The sequence below is a fragment of the Macaca nemestrina genome, chromosome X (genome assembly GCF_043159975.1).
Source record: "Macaca nemestrina isolate mMacNem1 chromosome X, mMacNem.hap1, whole genome shotgun sequence".
NCBI lineage: Eukaryota > Metazoa > Chordata > Mammalia > Primates > Cercopithecidae > Macaca > Macaca nemestrina.
The window spans coordinates 391,143-412,918 of NC_092145.1; the positions used below are offsets into that span (position 1 = coordinate 391,143).

Here is a 21,776-nt window from a genome sequence, read left to right on the forward strand (position 1 = left end):
TCTGCACAGCTTATCTTCTCTAATGCCTTGCTCCATAGATTTCAGCTGCTTCCACTACCCTGAGCTCTGATCTTTGCCTCCTTCATTCAATGAGACTGCAAGCTCAGCTTGGAATCTAGCTCTTGATGCTGGGATCAGAAAATAGTCACCAGGCAAAGAGCTGAGGCAGTCTTGGGGCTTAATTTGTGAGTTTCTCTTTTCCTGGGGATCATAATCATGTGCTGACTATTGCTCAATATCTTTAAACAGTTTCCTTGCACATTTTATGCAGTTTTATGATTTTTCTAACGGCAGGAGTGCTGGTCTAGTGTCATTCCCAACATAACTTTTTTTCGCGCTTAAATCAGTCAGATTCAGCTTTTGTTGCATGCAACTAAGAACCTTGGCTGATACAAGCCCCTATTTTATGCCATGTCCTATGATAGGTGCTTGACATTTATTATGTGGTTTAATCTTAATTTAGATAAATAATTCCATGTGGAAACCAGAGAAATGGGCAAGAAGCATTTCTAACAGTGAGGACAAGGGTGAGGGGAGGGAGGTTGCTGTGAGAAGCGCATTCTAGATGGAGGAAGAATGTATAGATGCACAAGAGAATCAGCATGCAAGAAATAAAGTATGAAACTTTTGTCATCTTCAAGGGGATTCTTCTGAGACCTTTATAAATTCTCCTAATCCAATAAAACCACTATACATAGAATTTCCTCCATAAATGCAGTAAAGTACAATTGTTTATATAGTAGGATATTATGCGACGGTTTTAACTTTCCCACCCCTATCAACATGGGCACTACTAAAATAACTAACCATCCTAGTTTGCCCTGGACTGTTGTGGTTTTAGCACATTACAGGAGAATTCCTCAGCCCCAGGAAAACTGAGAAAATTATCCTTTGGTATATGTGACATTGCTCACCTAGCTACAGTTGATTGGTTTTGGGTGGCCACCAGACTCAAACTTGGCCAATAAATCCCTCATAGATTTATGGAGATAGGACCATAAAGGTCTATGGCAACCAGGAAGTGCCTCTCAGATCTTTCAAGGGAAAACCTACTATGAGGAGTGGAGTCAGCTAACAGTCTCCAGCTGGAGCACTTTTGGGATATTTTTGCATCATTTGATCCAAGGTCATTCCCTTCCCAGGCATCTGCAGCCAATCTCTGAGCACAAGAATTCTGTCTAACGCAGGATTCCTCTAATTAGCAATCTCTGTTGGGGTGGTTGAGACTTCCATAGAGCTGTACTGTAATCTCCTCTTTATCTTGCCAGCCATTACCTACGATAGATCTCTAGATTTGTAACTCCATCTCGGCATCTGCTTTTCAGAGGACCTGATCTGGCTTAGTGTCTCTCTTCAGTGGTTGAATCTGTAATATGAAAATCTAGGAAGGTGTCCGTAACCATATCTACTGTTACATGGACTTGGGAAACAAAAAGAGCTTGAGAGGAGTGGGGAGGAAAGCAAGGGAGGGAGTGAGGGCGAGAGAGAGAGAGAGAGAGAGAGAGAGAGAGAGAGAGACAGAGAGAGAGAGACAGAGAGAGAGAGCGCGCGCGCACAGATAAATGTGCAGGGAAGAATAGGGGTAAAAGAATGATAGAGTCAATGTCATTGGAATCCTTGTTTTTGACAATTCTTGAGACCTAACTATACCTTGCCTTTTTAAAAGTTTTGATTGTTCCAATCCTTCTTGAGTTCTGTGAAACACCTTATTATCTTCCCATAAATTTCTCTCTTTGGCTTGTTAGTTTCAGGTAGGTTTTGATAACTTTTAACTAGTGAGTAATAACTAATACTTCTTCACTGCAAAATTAATTATATAGGTTACTAAGTTTATGCTGAATCACATTTCTGTTGAGAGTCAGAAATGTTCATATCCCCAGAGTCAGAAATGTTCATAACCCCAGACACAAATTAATATACCCTTCAGCTTTACCAAATTTTTGTCCATGAGTAGGTGAGGAAAATTTTGTATGGTCTAGATGATTTCTGCAAAGTTTTAGCATTTATTTGTTTCTGTATAGGGTACATAGCAGAATTCTTGTCATAGACCAAAGTTTCAGCCAAATTCAACATTGCACTGTGTCCAGAATATTTATTTTCTGGCTAAAGTCACTACTTTCATTATAAATCTTCCTTATTTTTTTAACTCTTTCAAAGATCACTAGTAGTTAGTTCTTTTAAAGACCATCTTTGATAAATTAAAGTTCAAAATCACAATTAACACATAGTTTTAACCACATTTCAAGAACTCAAGGTTATGAATATGATTAGAGATCATTAAAGCTTCACTGAGATGCTGATAAAACCAAGGTATAGATGTTAGTCAAAGATGATGACTCTCAGACATCATTTAATACAGTAGTCTATGCAAGAGATGGTGATAATTTGGCCTAGAGCAAGGGTCTAAAAATTACTGTCCACAGGGCAAATCCTGCCTCTTGCCTGTTTTTGTAAATAAACTTTTATTGGAACATACCTACATTCATTCATTTAGGTATTGTCTGTGACTTCTTTCACTTTATGAAAGCAGAATTTAATACTTGGAGACAGAGACTGTATGTGACTCAAAAAGCCTAAAATATTTACCAGCTGACCTTTCACCACAAAAAAAAAAAAAAAAAAAAAAAGCCAAACTCTGGTCCTGAATGTTAGCAGTACAGTGAGGGACAAATGCATGAGCAGATTATATTTTGGAAGCAGAACAAGAACAAGTTTGGTGTGTTCTAGGAATAGCTGGTGTGGCGGGAACATAAAAAGACCCAGATACTATTGTTTTTTTTTCTATTTTGTTTTCTAGCACATTTGTACCTATTGCTTTTATTCAGCTATTCATTCATTCCAAAAATATTAAGAAGTTCCACTCTGTGTCATACACCATGTGACCTGCTACACACACACACACACACACACACACACACACACAGAGGAAACAGTAAAATATTTGACTTTTATTTTATTACAAGCAAAATTTATATTTTATTAAAAGTAAAATATCCAGGCTCCCTAGAGTCTGGAACCAGATTACCTAGGTTTGAATCTCAGCTCTAAAATTTAACTGCCCTGTGATCCTGGTGAAAATTGCTTAACCTATCTGTGCCTCGGTTGCCTTATCCTTAAAGTAGAAATAATATCATCTACCTTAAGTGTTTGATATAAAACACTTAGCCTAGTGTTTAGCATATAGTGAACATTTTATAAATGTTGGTTACTATTATTAAGGAAACTTGCTTCTTTTACTACTCAAACAAACAGGTGTTGTCTATCAAACTCTTGCCTTTTCTGAGTACTTTGTGTTGATTTCAGCTTACCTTTAGTGAGCTCATTCACTCTAATTGCTACAGTTATGATCTTCCTATTACAGGACATTGGATCATGCTGTTGTTTCTGCCTAAAACTTTTTTCGTTTTCCCATTTGCCTGGCCAACTCCAATTTGTTCTTTAAACATAAGGGCATAAGGGCATGGACTATATCTGGACTTTGTTTATCATTTTACATCCAGAGCTTAGTGCAGTGCCTGGCATACAGTAGGCACTCATTAATGTTTATTGCATGAACGAATACCAGTCAGACTAAATCTAGATTCTTATTGTATTTAATTTTTCCTCTTTATGTTACATTCATACTCTGGATATGTCCTTTTGCTTACACCCTGGTTCCAGATATTTTTCAACAAATATTTATTAAATATATAGACATTTTAGACTGTGCTTGGAGAACAAATATGAAAAATACAAGTTTTCTACTCTCAAGAAGCTACTTATTCATTAGAGGACAATGACATGCAGAAAGAGAAATTATAATCTAGAATAAGTGGTACTCATGAGGTCTGTAGGAGATCCATTGAGCATACTGGACCCAGGGAAAAGAAGAATACAAACTTATTTGGGAAAGATAGGGAAGGCTTCACAGAGGAGGTACTATCTATCTAAATTGAGTCAAAAATAACGAGTAGCCGTTTTCCAAATAAACAAGTGCGGGGTAAGAGCATTCATGGCAGAAGGAATTCCAGAGCAAAGGTGTGGAGGCTTTTTCCTCTTTTGTTGATCCTGACTTCTACAAACCAATTCCTTTATTGCTTTTTTGACATTAGATTAACACTTTTAATCTCGAATCAATATAATCCTGCACAATTTCCCATTTTTAGTATATATGCATTTTTCGTTCCTAATGGGTATTCCCTTCTAGTGCTCACTGTACATAGCACTGTATCTGGACCCTGGGTTCAAGATGCTCAGCTGAATCGATGGGAGTAACGAGCGGTATATGACGACCATAAAGTCAAGAAAGTGGTGGAAAGGTAGTAGAATTTTAGTTCTCGTAAACCTTGATAAACCACCATAAATAGAAGCACCTATGGCTTCAAATCTGTTTAATAAAGGCGATTGACTGCCCCGGCCCAATCCTTCAGAATGGGAGAGTGACGCCCTAGCACCGGGCGAAGTCCCCCGGGCGCCAGAGGCACCCACCCCGCACAGCCGGAAGGAGTGGGGCGGGGCCTAGAGGCTCTCCGCTGGGCCCGAGCGGGCTGGGGGAGGGGAGCGTCGGGTCGACGATTTTGGGGGTGAAAAGGCAAAAGGCGGGTGAAAGGCTGCCTCCCGAGGCTCTCCTTGCTTGGAATTCTGCCCACTCTGCGAAGTTAGGAGTCACGACCTCCAGCACAGGTGGGTTCCGTCCCGTGGGTCGGGGAAGGGGTGTCCCGATGGGTGCTGCGGGTGGGTTTGCCCAGGCGCTGGCTTTCAGGCCTGTCGCAGTGGGCGGCGTAGGCTCTCACCCGGGCTGCTGGGCCCAAGGGCGGTGGTACTCACCTTAACCCTGGCGGAGGAGAAGGCCACTCCTGCCTTGCCGCAGGGCTGTCGTCACGATCTGTGCCAGTTGCGCTACAGAGTCTGCCCGGAGATCAGCGTGAGGCCAGATGGGCCCAACGCTCAGGAAGAGCAAGCTGGCGTTGGGACTGACGCCCAGTGTACATTGTTTCAATCTCGGTCGAACTTTACAGCCCTGGATCTGTCACTGACTTGGTGTTTAGCTTTCAGCGAGTCCCTGCCCTCTCCCTGCCTCACTTTGTTCGGCAGTAGAGTGGAAGGTGGAACTCAGCTGTCTACAAGATCTTGCAGCACTTTCTTTCGTTCTCATATCAACTAATGTTCTCTGCCCAGATTTTACCCTTTGTCTGCCCCTCTGAAGCAAGGCACTGGGTAAGTTAGGCTAGGAAGTTTTCTTTCTCTTCCGAAAACAATGGAAAAGCCTTTAAATACTCCTGACTGCCCTGGAAACGACATTCAAACCATTAATTGAATGTCAACTCTAAAGAATGTGTTTCTGAATGCCATACTATTAAACATTTTAACCAGATGATTGCCTAAAATGATGTGTGTTGAGTGGACATAGTACACTGCCTAGCAAAAGTCTCATGATAAACAAGTTGGGTGCTTTAACTCAGTCGCTGAAAGAAAAACTTGAGATCTCATATTTAAGAAACACCTTCATAATCCACTCCCATGCAGTAGTCTTTTAGTGTTGCTTGTAGCTTGGTTTGCCCTTTCAGGACACACTGTAGTAAAAATTACATACACTTTATTTTACATTAAGTTAACTATAAACAGAAAGGCCTATAAACATTATGGATCAACATTTTGGTGTCAACTTCTGGTTTCTCCTCATCAAGGAACTGGTGATAATGATAATGGTGACCATATATTATGCAAAATACTATAATTGTCACAACCACCCCAAGACATTAAGTATGGTTATTTATCATAAGGCTTAAAAATCTTATACTTTATCTCATAAACAGTGTGATGAACGGAATGTTTACTGCGGTGGTTGAGTCTGGGGGCTTGTTTAGCGTGCCCCACCTAGTTCTTTATTTCTTGGAAGCTTGGACTGGAACAGATCACTTCCTTGTTTTGGCGTCTGTTTCAGGAACCACCATTTGTTCTGTATTTCTGCTTGTCAACCCTGGGAACAACAGTAAAACCAGCCAAGCAGATCACTTGGTGTTTACAATATTTCTGACAGCTGTGTTTTCTGCCTCCAAGGGGTGGGAGGGGGACCCCTAGATTAATAAACCTCTTTGTTGGGAAGAGTCTCTTCCTGCTTGGAGCAAAACAGAACGCAGATCCATCAGTTGGGCACCACTGTGGTCCCCTTTCTATAACACTAAGCATCCCCCATGCTCATATGGGCTGTACATGCACCTGCCATTGCCCTGTGTAAAGATTTACAGGATAAGAAACCCTTGAAAGAACTCAGCCTGCTCCATACCTGTAGGTTCTAGGGAAGGAGTGACTGATATGTAGGTGAGCGTTCTTCTGGACGAGAGAAAGACCTCATGATTCCCCAAATGGTTTGAAAAGTGAGAAGAAAATTGTGCTGGACATCTACTGAGCCAACCTTAAGGGTGAGTTTTCTACTGGCTATTTGGCAGGACCTGATGTCTGCCTCGTTTAGCCATATTTTTACTCTATTCATCATACTCTGTTCGTTCACTCCAAAGGCAATCAATGAATGTCAGCTCTGTGCCAGGATGCTGATCCATTCACTGAGATTGGCAGCACGGGAGGACAGCCAGTTCGGGAGGACAACAGGAATTCAACTTTAAGCATACTCAGTCTGAGGCCTCCTCACCTTTTCCCACTCCCTATATCTAACCACTACAAAATCTTGTCACTTCTACATCTTGAATATTTAAAAAATCCATCCACTTCTCTTTGCCCCTATGGCCACTCCAGATTTCAAGCCAGCAACATTCTTTTTTAATTGATTTTAAAATTTTTATTTTAAAAGACCAAACGGTTGCTTGACCTTCGACTCTCATGAGAAAACCACAACCCTTACTGTCACCACCACCACCACCACCACAGCAACAACAAACAGCCTAATGACCTCTGTGTGATCCCTAATAAATTGGCAAAGTAAAGAGATGAATGTTCTCTTTTGTTTTCTTGATGCTGAATGTGTTTAAAAACATGTTTAGGATAATTAGCGTGCCCTAAAATTCATGTATTTAAAGTGATTTTATAAATTTATTGGGTGGTGCAACCATCACTACAATCTAATTTTAGAACACTTGCATCACGTCAGTGACATCTTCCTTGACCATTTGCAGTCAGTCTTCATTACCACTCCCAGCATCAGACAACCAGTAATCTACATTCTGTGCCTATGGATTTGCCTATCCTGAAAATTTCATCTAAATAATGTCTCCAAAGTTTATTAATGTTGTGGCATATATAAATACTTCATTCCTTTTTATAGCTGAGTGATATTCCATTGCATCAGTATACTACATTTTGTCTATCTAGTCATCAGTTGATGGACACTTGGATTGTTTCTATCTTTTGGCTATTGTGAATAAAGCTGCTATAAACATTTGTGTACAAGTTTTTGGGTGGATGTTCATTTTCAATTCTCTTGGTTAAACACCTATGAGTGGAATTACTTGGTCATATTATAACTGTATGTTTAATTTTCTGCCAAACTGTTTTCCCAAGGGGCTGTACTATTTTACAGTTGTTAGATTTATATGAACTACTAGCAATGTATTTCTTCACATCATCACCACTTTTGTTATTTCCCCGTTTTTTTTTTTTTTCAAATGTGTAGCTATTCTTGTGGGTGTGGAGTAGTATCTCATTGTGATTTAGATTTGCATTTCCCTAATGGCTAATTGAGCATCTTTTTATTTGATTGTTAGATATTTGTATATGTTCTTTGGAGAAATGTCTCCTCACATATATTGCCCATTTCTGATTAGGTTGTTTCCTTACTATTGAGATGTAAGAGTTGCTTATATACAAGTCCTTTATCAGATATGTAGTTTGAAAATATTTTCTCCAAGTGTATGGTTTGTCTTTTCATTTTCTTACTATCGTATGTTGAAGAACAAAGGTTTTTACTTATTTTACTTTTATTTTAGTTTCAGAGGTACAGGGCCAGTTGGTTCTATAGATAAATTGTGTGTCACAGGGGTGTGGCGTACATATTATTTCATCACACAGGCAATAAGCATAGTACCCAATAGGTAGTTTTTTGATCCTCACCCTCCTCCTAACCTCCATCCTCAAGTAGACCCCAGTGTCTGTTGTCCCCTTGTTTGTGTCCATGTGTACTCAACATTAGCTCCCATTTATAAATGAGAACATGTAGTGTTTGGTTTTCTGTTCCTGTGTTACTTTGCTTAGAATAATGGCCTCCAACTCCATCTATGTTGCTGCCAAGGACATGATCTCATTCTTTTTATGGCTGCTTAGTATTCCATGGTGTATATGTACCAAATTTTCTTTATCCCATATACCATTGATGGGCATTTAGGTTGACTCCATGTTGTTGCTGTTGTCAGTAGTGCTGTGAAGAACATATGCATGCATGTGTCTTTATGGCAGAATGATTTATATTTCTTTGGGTATATACCCAATAATGGATGGCTGGGTCAAATGGTAGTTCTGTCTTAAGTTCTTTGAGGAATTGTCAAACTGCTTCCCACAGTGGCTGAACTAACTGACATTCCCAGCAGCAGTGTATAAGTGTTCCCTTTTCTTTGCAACATTCAACATCTGTTATTTTTGACTTTTTAATAATAGTCATCCTGACTGGTGTAAGATGGTATTTCATTGTGGTTTTCATTGATTAGTGATGTTGAGCATTTTTACATATGCTTATTGACCACATGTATGTCTTCTTTTGAAAAGTGTCTATTCGTATCCTTTGCCCACTTTTTAATGAGGTTGTTTGGTTTTTGCTTGTTAATTTAAGTGCCTTATAGAGTCTAGATATTAGCACTTTGTCAGATGCCTAGTTTGCAAATATTTTCTCCCATTCTATGTGTTGTCTATTTACTCTATTGATAGTTTCTTTTGCTGTACAGAAGTCCTTCAGTTTAACTAGGTGCTATTTATCAATTTTTGTTATTGTTGCCATTGCTTTTGATGTCTTTGTCATGAAATATTTGACAGGGCCCATGTCTAGAATGGTATTACCTAGGTCTTCTTCAAGGGTTTTTATGGTTTTAGCTGTTACATTTAAGTCTAATCCATTTTGGGTTGATTTTTGTATATGGTGTAAAGAAGGGGTCTGGTTTCTATCTTCTACACACAGCAACCAGCAATCCTAGCACCATTTGTTGAATAGGGAGTATTTACCCCATTACTTGTTTTTGTCAGTGTCAAAGATCAGATGGCTGTAGGCACATAACTTTATTTCTGGGCTCTCCATTTTGTTCCATTGGTCTATATGTCTGTTGTTGTACCAGTACCATGCTCTTTTGGTTACTGTAGCCTTGTATAGTTTGAAGTCAAGTAATGTGATGCTTCCAGGTATGTATTTTTGCTTAAGATTTCTTTGGCTATTTGGGCTCCTTTTTGGTTCCATATGAATTTTAGAATAATATTATTTTAATTATGTGAAGAATGTCATTGGTAGTTTGATAAGAATAGCATTGAATCTATAAAATGCTTTGAGCGGTATGGCTATTTTAACAATATTGATTCTTCCTATCCACGAGCATGGAATTATTTTTCATTTGTTTGTATCATCTCTGATTTCTTTCAGCAGTGTTTTGTAATTCTCATTGCAGATATCTTTCATCTCCCAGGTTAGCTGTATTCTCAGGTATTTTATTCTTTTTATGGCTATTGTGAATGGGATTGCATTCTTTATTTGGTTCTCAGCTTGGACATTATTGATGTATAGAAATGCTACTGATTTTTGCACATTGATTTTGTAGCCTGAAACTTTGCTGAAGTTGTTGATATGATCTTGGAGATTTTTGTCAGAGACTATGGGGTTTTCTATGCATAAAATCATATTGTCTGCAAACAGAGATAGTTTGACTTCCTTTCTTCCTATTTGAGTGCCTTTTATTTCTTTCTTTTGCCTGATTGCTCTGGCCAAGACTTCCCATAGTATGTTGACAGTGGGCATCCTTGTCTTGTTCCAGTTCTCAGGGAGAATGCTTCCAGTTTTGCTCATTCAGTATATGTTGGCTGGGGGTTTGTCATAGATAGCTCTTATTATTTTGAGGTATGTTCCTTCAGTGCCTAGTTTGTTGAGAGTTTTTAATATGAATGGATACTGAAATTTATCAAAAGCCTTTTCTGCATCTGTTGAAATGAACATGTGGTTTTTGTTTTTAGTTTCGTTTATGTGATTAATAACATTTATTGATTTGCAAACATTGAACCAACCTTGCATCCCAGGGATAAACCCTGCTTGATCTTGGTGAATTAGCTTTTTGGCATGCTACATTCTTCACGGATATTGGCCTGAAGTTTTCCTTTGTTGTGGTGTCTTTGCCAGGTTTTAGTATCAGCATGCTACTGGCCTCAAAGAAGGAGTTAGGAAGGAGTCCCTCCTCAATTCTTTGGAATAGTTTCAATAGGAATGGTACCAGCTCTTCTTTTATGTCTGGTAGAATTCAGCTATGAATCCTTCTGTAACTGCGTTTTTTTCTGGTTTGTAGGCTTTTCATTACTGATTCAATTTTGGAACTTGTTAGTGGTCTGCTCAGGGTTTGAATTTCTTCCTGGTTCAGTCTTAGGAGGTTGTATGTTCCAGTAATTTATCAGTTTATTCTAGGTTTTCTAGTTTGTGTGCAGAAAGGTGTTCATAATAGTCTCTGATTTTTTTTTTTTTTTTTTTTTGGTATTTCTGTGGGGTTGGTGATGATGTCCCCTTTATCATTTTCATTTTTGATTACTTATGTCTTCTCTTTTTTTCTTTGTTAGTCTAGCTAGCAGTCCATCTTATTTATTCTTTAAAGAAACCAGTCTCATTGATTTCATTGATTTTTTAAAATCATTGAATGTTATAATCTTTCCTCTTGATACTGTTTTAGCTGTGTCTCAGAGATTCTGGTATGTTGTATCTTTGTTGTCATTAGTTTCCAAGAATTTATTGATATCTGACTTAATTTCATTGTTTACTCAAAAGTCATTCAGGAGTAGGTTGTTTAATTTCCGTGTAATTTTACAGTTTTGACCAATCTTCTTGGTATAGATTTCTATTTTTATTGTGCTGTGGTCAGAGAATGTGGCTGGTATGATTTTTGTTGTTGTTGGTTTTAATTTGCTGATAATTGTCTTATGGCTGACTGTGTGGTCGATAGAGTATGTGCTATTTGCAGATGTGAAGAATGTATAGTCTGTTGTTTTCAGGTGGATTGTTGTGTAGATGTCTGTTAGCTCCACTTGATCAAATATTGAGTTCAGGTCCCAAATATCTTTGTTAGTTTTCTGCCTCGAGGATCTGTCTAATACTGTCAGTGGGGTATTGAAATCTCCCACTATTATTTTACAGTTATCTAAGTTTCTTCATAGGTCTCTGAAAACTGGTTTTATGAATCTGGGTGCTCCTGTGTTGGCTGCATATATATTTAGGATAGTTAAGTCTTCTTGTTGACTCTTTACCATTTGTAATGTCCTTCTTTGCCTTTTTTCGTCATTGTTGGTTTAATGTCTATTTTGTCTGAAATTAAAATAGTATCCCTGCTTTTTTTTTTGTTCTTTGTTTGCTTTGTAGGTTTTTCTCCGTCCATTTACTTTGAGCCTATGGGTGTCATTGTATGTGAGATGGGACTCTTGAAGACAGCATACCACTGGGTCTTGCTTCTTTATCCAACTCGCCACTTGGATACCTTTTAATTTTGGCATTTAGCCATTTACACTTAAGATTAATATTGATATGTGCAGATTTGATCCTGGCATCTTGTTGTTAGCTAGTTATTATGTACACTTGATCGTGTGGTTGCTTTATAGTGTCAGTGGTCTATGTATTTAAGTGTTTTTTTGTGGTGGCCAGTAATGGTCTTTTGTTTCCATATTTAGCACTCCCTTTAAGGACCTCTTGTAAGGCAGGTCTGATGGTAATGACTTCCCTTAGCATTTGCTTGTCTAAAAAAAGATCTTATTTCTCCTTTACTTATGAAGCTTAGTTTGGCTGGATATGAAATTCTTGGTTGTAGTTTCTTTTCTTTAAGAATGCTGAATCTAGGCCCCCAATCTCTCTTGACTTGCAAGATTTCTGCTGAAAGGTCTGCTGTTAGCCTGGTGGAGCATCTGATGACTATGTGTCTTGGGGATGGTCCTCTTGTATAGTTATTGCAGTGGTTCTCTGAATTTCCTAAATTTGAATGTTGGCCTTTCTAGTGAGGTTTGGGAAATTTTCTTGGACAGTAGTATGTTTTTCAGCTCTATCATATGAGTTTGGTTCTTTCTTAAAATGACCATTTCATCTTTCAGCTCCTGTATTGTGTTTCTGTAATCCTTAAATTCCTTGGATTCAGTTTCCACTTTCTCATGGATCTCAAATGATCTTAATTCCTATCCACATTCTGAATTCTGTATCTGCCATTTTAGCCATTTCAGCCTGGTTAAGAATCCTTGCTGGGGAACTAGTGTTGTTTGGAGGAAAAAAGACACTCTGGCTTTGTGAGTTGTCAGCGTTCTTGTGCTGGTTCTTTCTCCTCTGTGTGGGCTAATGTTTCTTTAACTGTGGTGTAATTTGAGTATAGTTAGTTGATCTCATTTCCGGACATTATCAGAGTGCTGGTGCTTTGTGCGGGTCTTTATTTGTAGCTGAATTCTCGTCCTTGGTTTCACAGAGGGATATATTAACTAAGTATTTTTGGTGTCAAAATTTGGGCTGTGATCCAGTAGATGGTGCTTAAGTATAATGGCCATTAGGCTCTTGCTCAGCCATGTGACTCCTCTATTTCCTTGTGTTTGCAGCCGTACTCCCTCTTAGTGCTCTGAGGGTGTGGGCTCCTCTCCCACTTGAATGCTGGCTGCAGAGCTTGGCTTGACACTCTTGGGCTTCACATGCAGCCTTTGGGTGAACTCAGACTTTGTGTTCCCTCCCCAGCTTGGGAGAAACAGGGGCAGGGACCTTGGCAGTGGCAATTGCAGAGGGCCTTTCACTTGTCTTTTGGGTCTCCACTCCAGAGAAATGCAGAGATACTATCATTTGGAGCATTCATCCTGGGGTGGAGTGGCTGCATTGTGGGCCTGAGCCAGGGGGCCCTGCCTGGTGATGAATGGGGAGAGGGAGAAGGGAGCTCACAGGGAAGACAGACTAGCCTCTTCTCCTTTGGTTGGCTGTGGCATGATGGAGGTATGAGTACAACACTCAGGGTGTTTGTTCCTTCCCCAAGCCAAGGGCAGCAAGGGCAGTACTACTGCAGTGGCAGTCTCAAAGGGCATTTCATTTGCCTCTGGGAGCTCTACCCCAGAGCAACACAAAACCACTGACAATGGGAATGTTCAGCCAGCAGGTAGGGCAGTTGTTCTGTGGGCCCAAGCCAGGGGCCCTGCTTGGTGAAGACCAGGGGGTTGGAGGCTCACAGAGATGAGAGACTTGGCTCTATTCTGTATGGCAACTGTGGCATGTTAGAGGTGCAAGTAAATCCCTCAGGCTCTTTATTCCTTCCCCAGTCTGAGGGCAGCAAGGACAGAGCTGCTACAATGGCAGTGGCAGAGGGGCTGTCAGTTCTTTATTTTTGATAAAATCCAAGTTATCTTTTTTCTTTTGTCAATTGTGTTTTTTGGTGTTGTATCTAATAATTCTTTGCCTAACCCAATATCTTGAAGGTTTTCCTATATTTCTAAAAGTTTTATAGTTTTACCTCTTTCATTTATGTCTTTGATTCATTCTGAGTTATTTTGTATATGGTGTAAGGTGAAGGTCTTCATTAATCTTTTTGCATATGGATATCCAGTTGTACTATCATCATTTGTTGAAAAACTAACCTTTTCCTGTTGAATTGCCTTGGAACCTTTTTTGAAAACCAATCGACCATAAATATAAGGGTTTATAGCTGAACTCTCAATTGTGTTCCATTAGTTTATATTTCTATTTTTATGCCAGTCCCTACTGTCTTGACTATTGTGGCATGGTAATATGTATTTAAATTGAGAAGGGTGAATCCTCAAATTCTGTTCTTCTTTTTCAACGTTGTTTTGGGTATTCTGGTTTCTTTCCATTTCCATATAAATATGAGGATCATCTTGTCAATTTCTTCCTTCCTTCCTTCCTCCCTCCCTCCCTCCCTCCCTCCCTCCCTCTTTCCTTCCTTCCTTCCTTCCTTCCTTCCTTCCTTCTTAGACAGGGTCTTGCTCTGTTGCTCAGGCTGGAGTGCAATGACACAATTGCAGCTCATTGCAGCCTCAACCTCCCAGGTTCAAATGATCCTCCCACCTCAGTCTCCTGAGTACCTGGGACTACAGGTATGCACCACTATGCCTCGCTATTTTAACAATATTTTTGTAGAGATGTGGTCTCCCTATTTTGCCCAGGCTGGTCTCAAACTCCTGGGCTTAAGCCATCCTCCTGCCTTGGCCTCCCAAAACACTGGGATTATAGGCATGAACCATCATGCCCAGCCTCTGCTTTGATTTTGGTGGAGATTGCACTGAATCTATACATCAATTTGGGGTGAACTGCCAACTAACAGTATTGGATTTTTCAATCCATGAACTTGAAATACCTCTCAATTTATTCAGATCTTCTTTAATTTTCCTCAACAATGTTTTGTAGTTTTCAGTGTAAAAATCTTTCACTTTTTTTGTTAAATTTATTCCCAAATATTTTAATTTTTGGTACTGTTGTGAATTATTTTTATAATATCACTTTATGATTTTTTGCAAGTGTATAGAAATACAAATTGCCTTTGTACATATTGATTTGGTATCCTGTGACTTTGAGTAGAATTATTAGTTTTAATATTGTGTATGTACGTGTCCATGTGTACGTGTGCATGTGAGTGTGTGGGTATATTCCTTAGGGTTTTCTCATTCAGGATTATGTCAAGGACAGTTTTGCTTTTTTTCCCCAGCCTGAATACCTTTTACTTCTTTTCCTTGCCTAATTCCCCTGGCTAGCATCTCCAGTATAGTGTTGAATAGGAATGACAGGAGTGAACATCTTTGTTTTTTTTCTGGTCTTAGGGGAAATATTCAGTCCTTCATCACTAAATGTGATGTTAGCTGTGCATATTTTGTAGATGTTCTTTATCAGGTTGAGGAAGTTTTACTAATTGGTTGAGTTTTTATGTTTGATCATGAATGAGTGTTAGATTTTGTCAGATGGTTTATCTGCATCTATAGAAATGATCATGTGGTTTTTGTTCTTTATTCTACACGATACATTATTAACTAATGTAACATAGGGTATTACCTTAATTTGGGGGTGTTAAACGAAACTTGCCTTCCTGGAATAAATCTCTTTTTGTCATGATATACAATCCTTTTTGAAATACTGGTGAATTTGATTTGCTAACATCTTGTTAAGGAATTTTGCATTTGTATTCATAAGGGAAGTTGAATTGTAGGCTTCTTTTCTTATAATGTATTTGTTTTGTTTGATGTCAGAGACTAGCTTCATAGAATTAGTTGGGGAGAGTTTTGTTGTCACATGTGTGTATGTTTATAATTATATATCTTCCTGATGAATAGACCCTTTCATCACTATAAAATGTCCATCTTTTTCTGTAGCACTTTTTTCTTAAAGTCTGTTTTGTCTGATATTAGATACCAGTCTAACCACTCCAGCTCTTTTATGGTTGCTCTTTGTTTTATATGATTTTTTCATTCTTTTATTCTTTTAACCTATTTATGTCTTCACATTTAAAGTGTGTGTGTCTTTCCATTATTGTAGTTGGCATATCCTTGGAGTGTGTTTTTCATCCCGTCTCACAATGTTTATGTTTTGATTAGACTGTTTAACCCATTTATACTTACAGATGTACATCTGGCTTTATTCATTTATTTCATTGTTTCTTGACTTCTTCGTTCCTCTGTTTCTCCTTTATTACCTTCTTTTATGTTATATAGCTAATTTCTTGTGTACCATTTAAATCCTTTTTTGATGTTTTTACTGTAATTTCTAGAGCTTTTTTATTGAATGCTCTGGGGATTACAATATGTATGTCAACTTGAAATAACCTACTTTAGATTAATAATAATTTAATTCAGCAACACAGGGAAGTTTTCTCCACCTATTCTTTGTGCTATTAATACAGTATATTTTACATCTTAATATGTTATAAGCCCAACAAGTTTTAAAAATATTGTTTTATGTAGTTTTCCTTTAAAAGAAAGTAAGAAAAGTATGTATTTTCTCTTTTATGTTTACTTATATAATTACCTTTACTAATCCTCTTTATTTTCTCCTATGGATTCAAGTTACCATCTGGTGTCATTTCCTTTTAGCTGAAGAACTTACTTTAGTATTTTTTGTAGGGTAGGTCTGTTAGCAATGAATTCTCTGTCTTTGTGTATTGTGGAATTTCTTTATTTCACATTCACTTTTGAAGGATAATTTTGCTGGATATAGAATTCTTAGTTGAAAATTTGGGCTTTTTTTCTTTCAGCATTTTGCTATTCCACTGCCTTCTGGCCTCCCCCACAGGATGTGGCCTCTGATGCTTTTACTCAGTTTTTTTGATTGTTGTTGTTATTATGCTAGCTTCCAGGGGGTAACTGCTGGGCCATATTTTAGTGGTCATCCAATGATTGTTCATATGTTATGCTTAAACACCTTCTGCCAATGAGGAGGGTTCCACAGTTTGCTAAAAGTATCTATGTGTGGGCTGGGGCATGCATTCCAGATTTACACAGTTTAGAAATTACCTTCGCTATTACTTCCTGCTGTGTAACACCTCACATTTAGGCAAAGTCTAGTAGATAAGTGAGGCACTCTTCAGTTTCTCCTGAGCATGTGCACAGACTTGGAGACCCCCAGGGATATGTAGGACCTTATTTAAAGCCCAGTATAGCTGTCTCATGCAGTAGATTACTCTGTTAAATTTTAGGCTGGTCTCTCGTTTGCTTCAACCAGTATTGCAACTTTTGTCAGCTGTGATGTTGGTCGTTCCCAGTTGATTAGTTCTTTGTGGTGGAGTCAAGTGTCTTGTGCCTCTAGTCAGTCATCTTGAAAAACTCTACCAGTTCCCTTTTTGTAACAAATATTTTGTGCCAATTTCTTTATTAACCAGAAGTGAAGAAGTGAAATTCATAGATAACATAACCTACCTATACACATATTTAAAATATGAGCACAATGTCCTAACTGGAATTTAAAGGAAAAATTAAATGCAAGTGATTTATAATGATGTATTTAAATGTGTAAATGCTGAAACATGACTACCTGAAGAGGCCAAATATTTACATCTATACACTGATTGCCATGAATGTGACAGCTACAAATATAATACCACAAAGTGTAATTATCATTGGTGACATGATTTTCTAAAACAATAATCTTGGATAAATTTCTGAACAAAAGAAAATATACTATTCTCTCAATCTACTTGGTAGATTTACTCCTAGAAAATTCAGTATATAGTAAATTCATGCAAAAATACCATGTTTATATGTAACAAAAGGAGGTAGGTTCTGGCCTCTGGTAATTATAAACAGGTTTTTCATTTGTAGGCATGTCAAGGTTAATATTAAAAAGTTTAGGCAGGATTCTCTATTGCCTGGGACTGTCCTGAACACTTCAGGATGCCTAATATCTCTGATGCCACTAAATGTCAATGTCAATAATTCCCCTTCAATCATTGTGATAACCAACCTGCGCCATACACATTTCCAACACACTCCCTAGGCATGGCAAGATGCCTGTTGATGGTGGCAAGATGCCTGTTGAAAACCACTACTTTAGGATAAAGTGTATGCATATCCTCAACTCTACTAGATAAAAAAACATCAAACTCATTTTCAACATGGTTGTATCAATTTTTGTCTCACTGTCAATATATAAATGGAAATACTTTTATATCTTATTTTTAAGTATGTTTGTTATGTTTCCATACCCCTTAACAGGCTAAGGAAGTTCCATTCTATGCCTAATTTACTAAGAGACTTTTTAAATATTGTGAATGGATATATTATCTATTTTTTTCTGTACATATTGAAGTTAGTGTATTTTGCCTGTATCACCTATTAATTTGTTGAATTCTATAATATATTTTCTAAAATTTAAGCAACCTTGAACATGATGATTCATGTCTTTAATTTTTTTCTTGGATTTGCTCTTTTAATATATTTTGTTTGTGTTCTTGACAAGCATGTTTGTGAGTGAGATTGGTCTGTAATTGTGTTGTCTTGGTTTCATTTTGATTTAAACATTATACTTGCCTTAAACATGAGTATGGGAGTGTTTTCTCTTTATTTGTTCTCAGGAAGAGTTTGTATAATATGGAAGTACAGTTAACTCTTGAACAGTGTGGGGGTTCTTGCACAGTCGAAAATCCATGTGTAATTTTTTATTCCCCCAAACTTAACTACTAATAGCCTAATATTGACTGGAAGCCTCACTGATAACATAAACAGTCAATTAACACATGCTTTTATGTTATATGTATTATATACTGTATTCTTATGTGAAGATGAGAAGGCTGAGAAGGAGGACTAGGAGGAGTTGACCTCACTGTCTCAGGAGTGGCAGAGGTGGGAGGGGTGGAGGAGGTGGAATGGAAGGCAGGAGAGACAGGAACACTCATTGTAACTACAGAAAAACATCATAATTTCTGTCTGTCTTTTTTGTTTATCATTTCTCTAAAAATTTTCCTGTATGGTACCAATTCTTCTACCATTTGCTTTAGTTTCAGTGCCCATATCATAGAAAAGTCCATCTTGTAAAAAATAAAAAAGCAGTCTTGAATAATCAGAACCCTTCTTCCGTATTGTCTAGTGTCAATTTCTTGTCTGGCACTGCTTCATCTACATCTTCTTCCTCATCATCTGGCACTGTTTCGGAAACACTCATCTCCATCAAGTCGTCATTTAAAAATTTTTAAATTTCTGTGGCATGGTATCTATTAGTTCTTGGACTTTTCCAATATTCCTGTCTTGAAACTCTTGACTCTTCCACCTGTTTTTGCCATATGTGCAATCTATTTCATGATTAACTTGATTGGCTCTGTCATAAGTCTATGAAGTCATGTACAACATCTGGACACAGTTTTCTGCAACAGAAGTTTATTGTTTGGGGCTTTATGGCTTTCATGCCTTTTTCTATAACAATGATGGCATCTTTTTTTTTTTTTTGAAAAGGATTTTATTTTGAAGAATGTACAGGTTGAGTATTCCTTATCTGAAATGCTTGGCACCAGAAGTGTTTCAGATAGTTTTTTTTTGGAATATTTGCATTATATACTTACCAGTTGAGCATCTTTAATCCCAAAATCCAAAATCTAAAATTCTACAGTGAGTATGTCCTTTGAGCATCTGTCAGTGCTCAAAAAGTTTCAGATTTTGGATTTTTGAATTTGGGATACTCAACTTGTATTAGCTTAGGTAAAAAATGCTTAAGAAACACTGAGCCGGGGGTGCCCAAGATGGCCAAATAGGAACAGCTCCAGCCTCCAGGTCCCAGCATGAGTGACACAGAAGATGGGTGATTTCTGTATTTTCAACTGAGGTACCGAGTTCATCTCACTGGGGTGTGTCAGATAGTCAGTGCTGGTCAGTGGGTACAGCCTAACCAGCAGAGCTGAAGCAGTGTGAGGCATCTCCTCACCTGGGAAGTGCAAGGGGAAGGGAATTCCTTTTCCTAGCCAAGGGAAACTGAAACACACAACACCTGGAAAATCGGGTAACTGCCACCCTAATACTGCACTTTACCAAGGGTCTTAGCAAACGGCCCACCAGGAGATTATATCCCACTCCTGGTCTGGAGGGTCCCACGCCCACTGAGCTCCCTCATTGCTAGCACAGCAATCTGAGATCTAACTGCAAGGCGGAAGCGAGGCTGTGGGAGGGGCATGCACCATTGCTGAGGCTTAAGTAGGTAAACAAAGCCACCCAGAAGCTCAAACTGAGTGGAGCCTACCACAGCTCAAGGAGGCCGGCCTGCCTCTGTAGACTCCACCTTTGGGGACAGGGCATAGCTAAACAAAAAGCAGCAGAAACCTCTGCAGATGTAAATGTCCCTGTCTGACAGCTTTGAAGAGAGCAGTGGTTCTCCCAGCACAGAGGTTGAGATCTGAGAACGGACAGACTGCCTGCTCAAGTGGGTCCCTGACCCCTGAGTAGCCTAACTGGGAGACATCCCCCACTAGGTGCAGACTGACACCTCGCACCTCGCACGGCTGGGTACACCTCTGAGACAAAGCTTCCAGAGCAAGAATCATACAGCAACACTTGCTGTTCAGCAATATTCTATCTTCTGCAACCTCCGCTGCTGATACCCAGGGAAACAGGGTCTGGAGTGGACCTCAAGCAAACTCCAACAGACCTGCAGCTGAGGGTCCTGAATGTTAGAAGGAAAACTAACAAACAGAAAGGACACCCACACCAAAATCCCATCAGTACCTCACCATCATCAAAGACCAAAGGCAGATAAAACCACAAAGATGGGGAAAAAGCAGTGCAGAAAAGCTGGAAATTCAAAAAAACAGAGCACATCTCCCCCTCCAAAGGAATGCAGCTCATCGCCAGCAACAGAACAAAGCTGGACGGAGAATGACTTTGACGAGTTGAGAGAAGAAGGCTTCAGTCAATCAAATTTCTCAGAGCTAAAGGAGGAACTACGTACCCAGTGCAAAGAAACTAAAAACCTTGAAAAAAGAATGGAAGAATGGATAACTAGAATAAGCAATGCAGAGAAGTCCATAAACGAATGGATAGAGATGAAAACCATGACACGAGAACTATGTTACAAATGCACAGGCTTCAGTAACCTACTCAAATCAACTGGAAAAAAGATTATCAGTAATTGAAGATCAAATGAATGAAATGAAGCAAGAAGAGAAGTCTAGAGAAAGAAGAGTAAAAGGAAATGAACAAAGCCTCCAAGAAATATGGGATTATGTGAAAAGACTAAATCTGCATCTGATTGGTGTGCCTGAAAGTGACAGGGAGAATGGAACCAAGTTGGAAAACACTCTACAGGATATTATCCAGGAGAACTTCCCCAACCTAGTAAGGCAGGCCAACATGCAAATTCAGGAAATACAGAGAACGCCACAAAGATACTCCTCGAGAAGAGCAACTCTAAGACACATAATTGTCAGATTCACCAAAGTTGAAATGAAGGAAAAAAACTTAAGGGCAGCCAGAGAGAAAGGTTGGGTTACCCAAAAAGGGAAGCCCATCAGACTAACAGCAGATCTCTCGGCAGAAACTCTCCAAGCCAGAAGAGAGTGGGGGCCAATATTCAACATTCTTAAAGAAAAGAATTTTCAACCCAGAATTTCATATCCAGCCAAACTAAGTTTCATGAGTGAAGGAGAAATAAAATCCTTTACAGACAAGCAAATGCTTAGAGATTTTGTCACCACCAGGCCTGCCCTACAAGAGATCTTGAAGGAAACCCTATACCTGGAAAGGAACAACCAGTACCAGCCATTGCAAAAACATGCCAAAATGTAAAGACCATCAATGCTAGGAAGAAACTGCATCAACTAACGAGCAAAATAACCAGCTAATATCACAATGACAGGATCAAGTTCACACATAACAATATTAACCTTAATTGTAAATGGACTAAATGCTCCAATTAAAAGACACAGACTGGCAAATTGGATAAAGAGTCAAGACCCATCAGTTTGCTATATTCGGGAGATCCATCTCACATACAGAGACAAACATAGGCTCAAAATAAAGGGATGGAGGAAGATCTACCAAGCAAATGGAAAACAGAAAAAGGCAGGGGTTGCAATCCTAGTCTCTGATAAAACAGACTTTAAACTAACAAAGATCAAAAGAGACAAATGAGGCCATTACATAATGGTAAAGGGATCAATTCAACAGGAGGACATAACTATCCTAAATAT

The 21,776-nt window shown here is 38.7% G+C and overlaps 2 protein-coding genes across 6 annotated transcripts in view; one reads left to right on the plus strand and one right to left on the minus strand.

Moving 5' to 3' along the window:
- LOC105467976 (sprouty RTK signaling antagonist 3) overlaps nucleotides 1–5,190 on the minus strand; it is a 128,298-nt gene extending 123,108 nt beyond the window's left edge. The window contains exon 1 of the mRNA XM_011717822.3: nucleotides 4,807–5,190. The gene's annotated coding sequence lies outside the window, so the exon portion shown is untranslated. The remainder of the gene's footprint in view (nucleotides 1–4,806) is intronic.
- Nucleotides 4,493–21,776, plus strand: part of LOC105467979 (trimethyllysine hydroxylase, epsilon) — a 104,481-nt gene continuing 87,197 nt past the window's right edge. For 2 of the 5 annotated variants that reach the window (XR_011618301.1, XM_011717831.3), the window contains exon 1: nucleotides 4,495–4,662. The gene's annotated coding sequence lies outside the window, so the exon portion shown is untranslated. Of the gene's footprint in view, nucleotides 4,663–6,271; nucleotides 6,402–21,776 lie in introns of all 5 variants that reach the window. The other 3 variants (XM_011717826.3, XM_011717830.3, XM_011717825.3) reach the window with 3 other exon arrangements.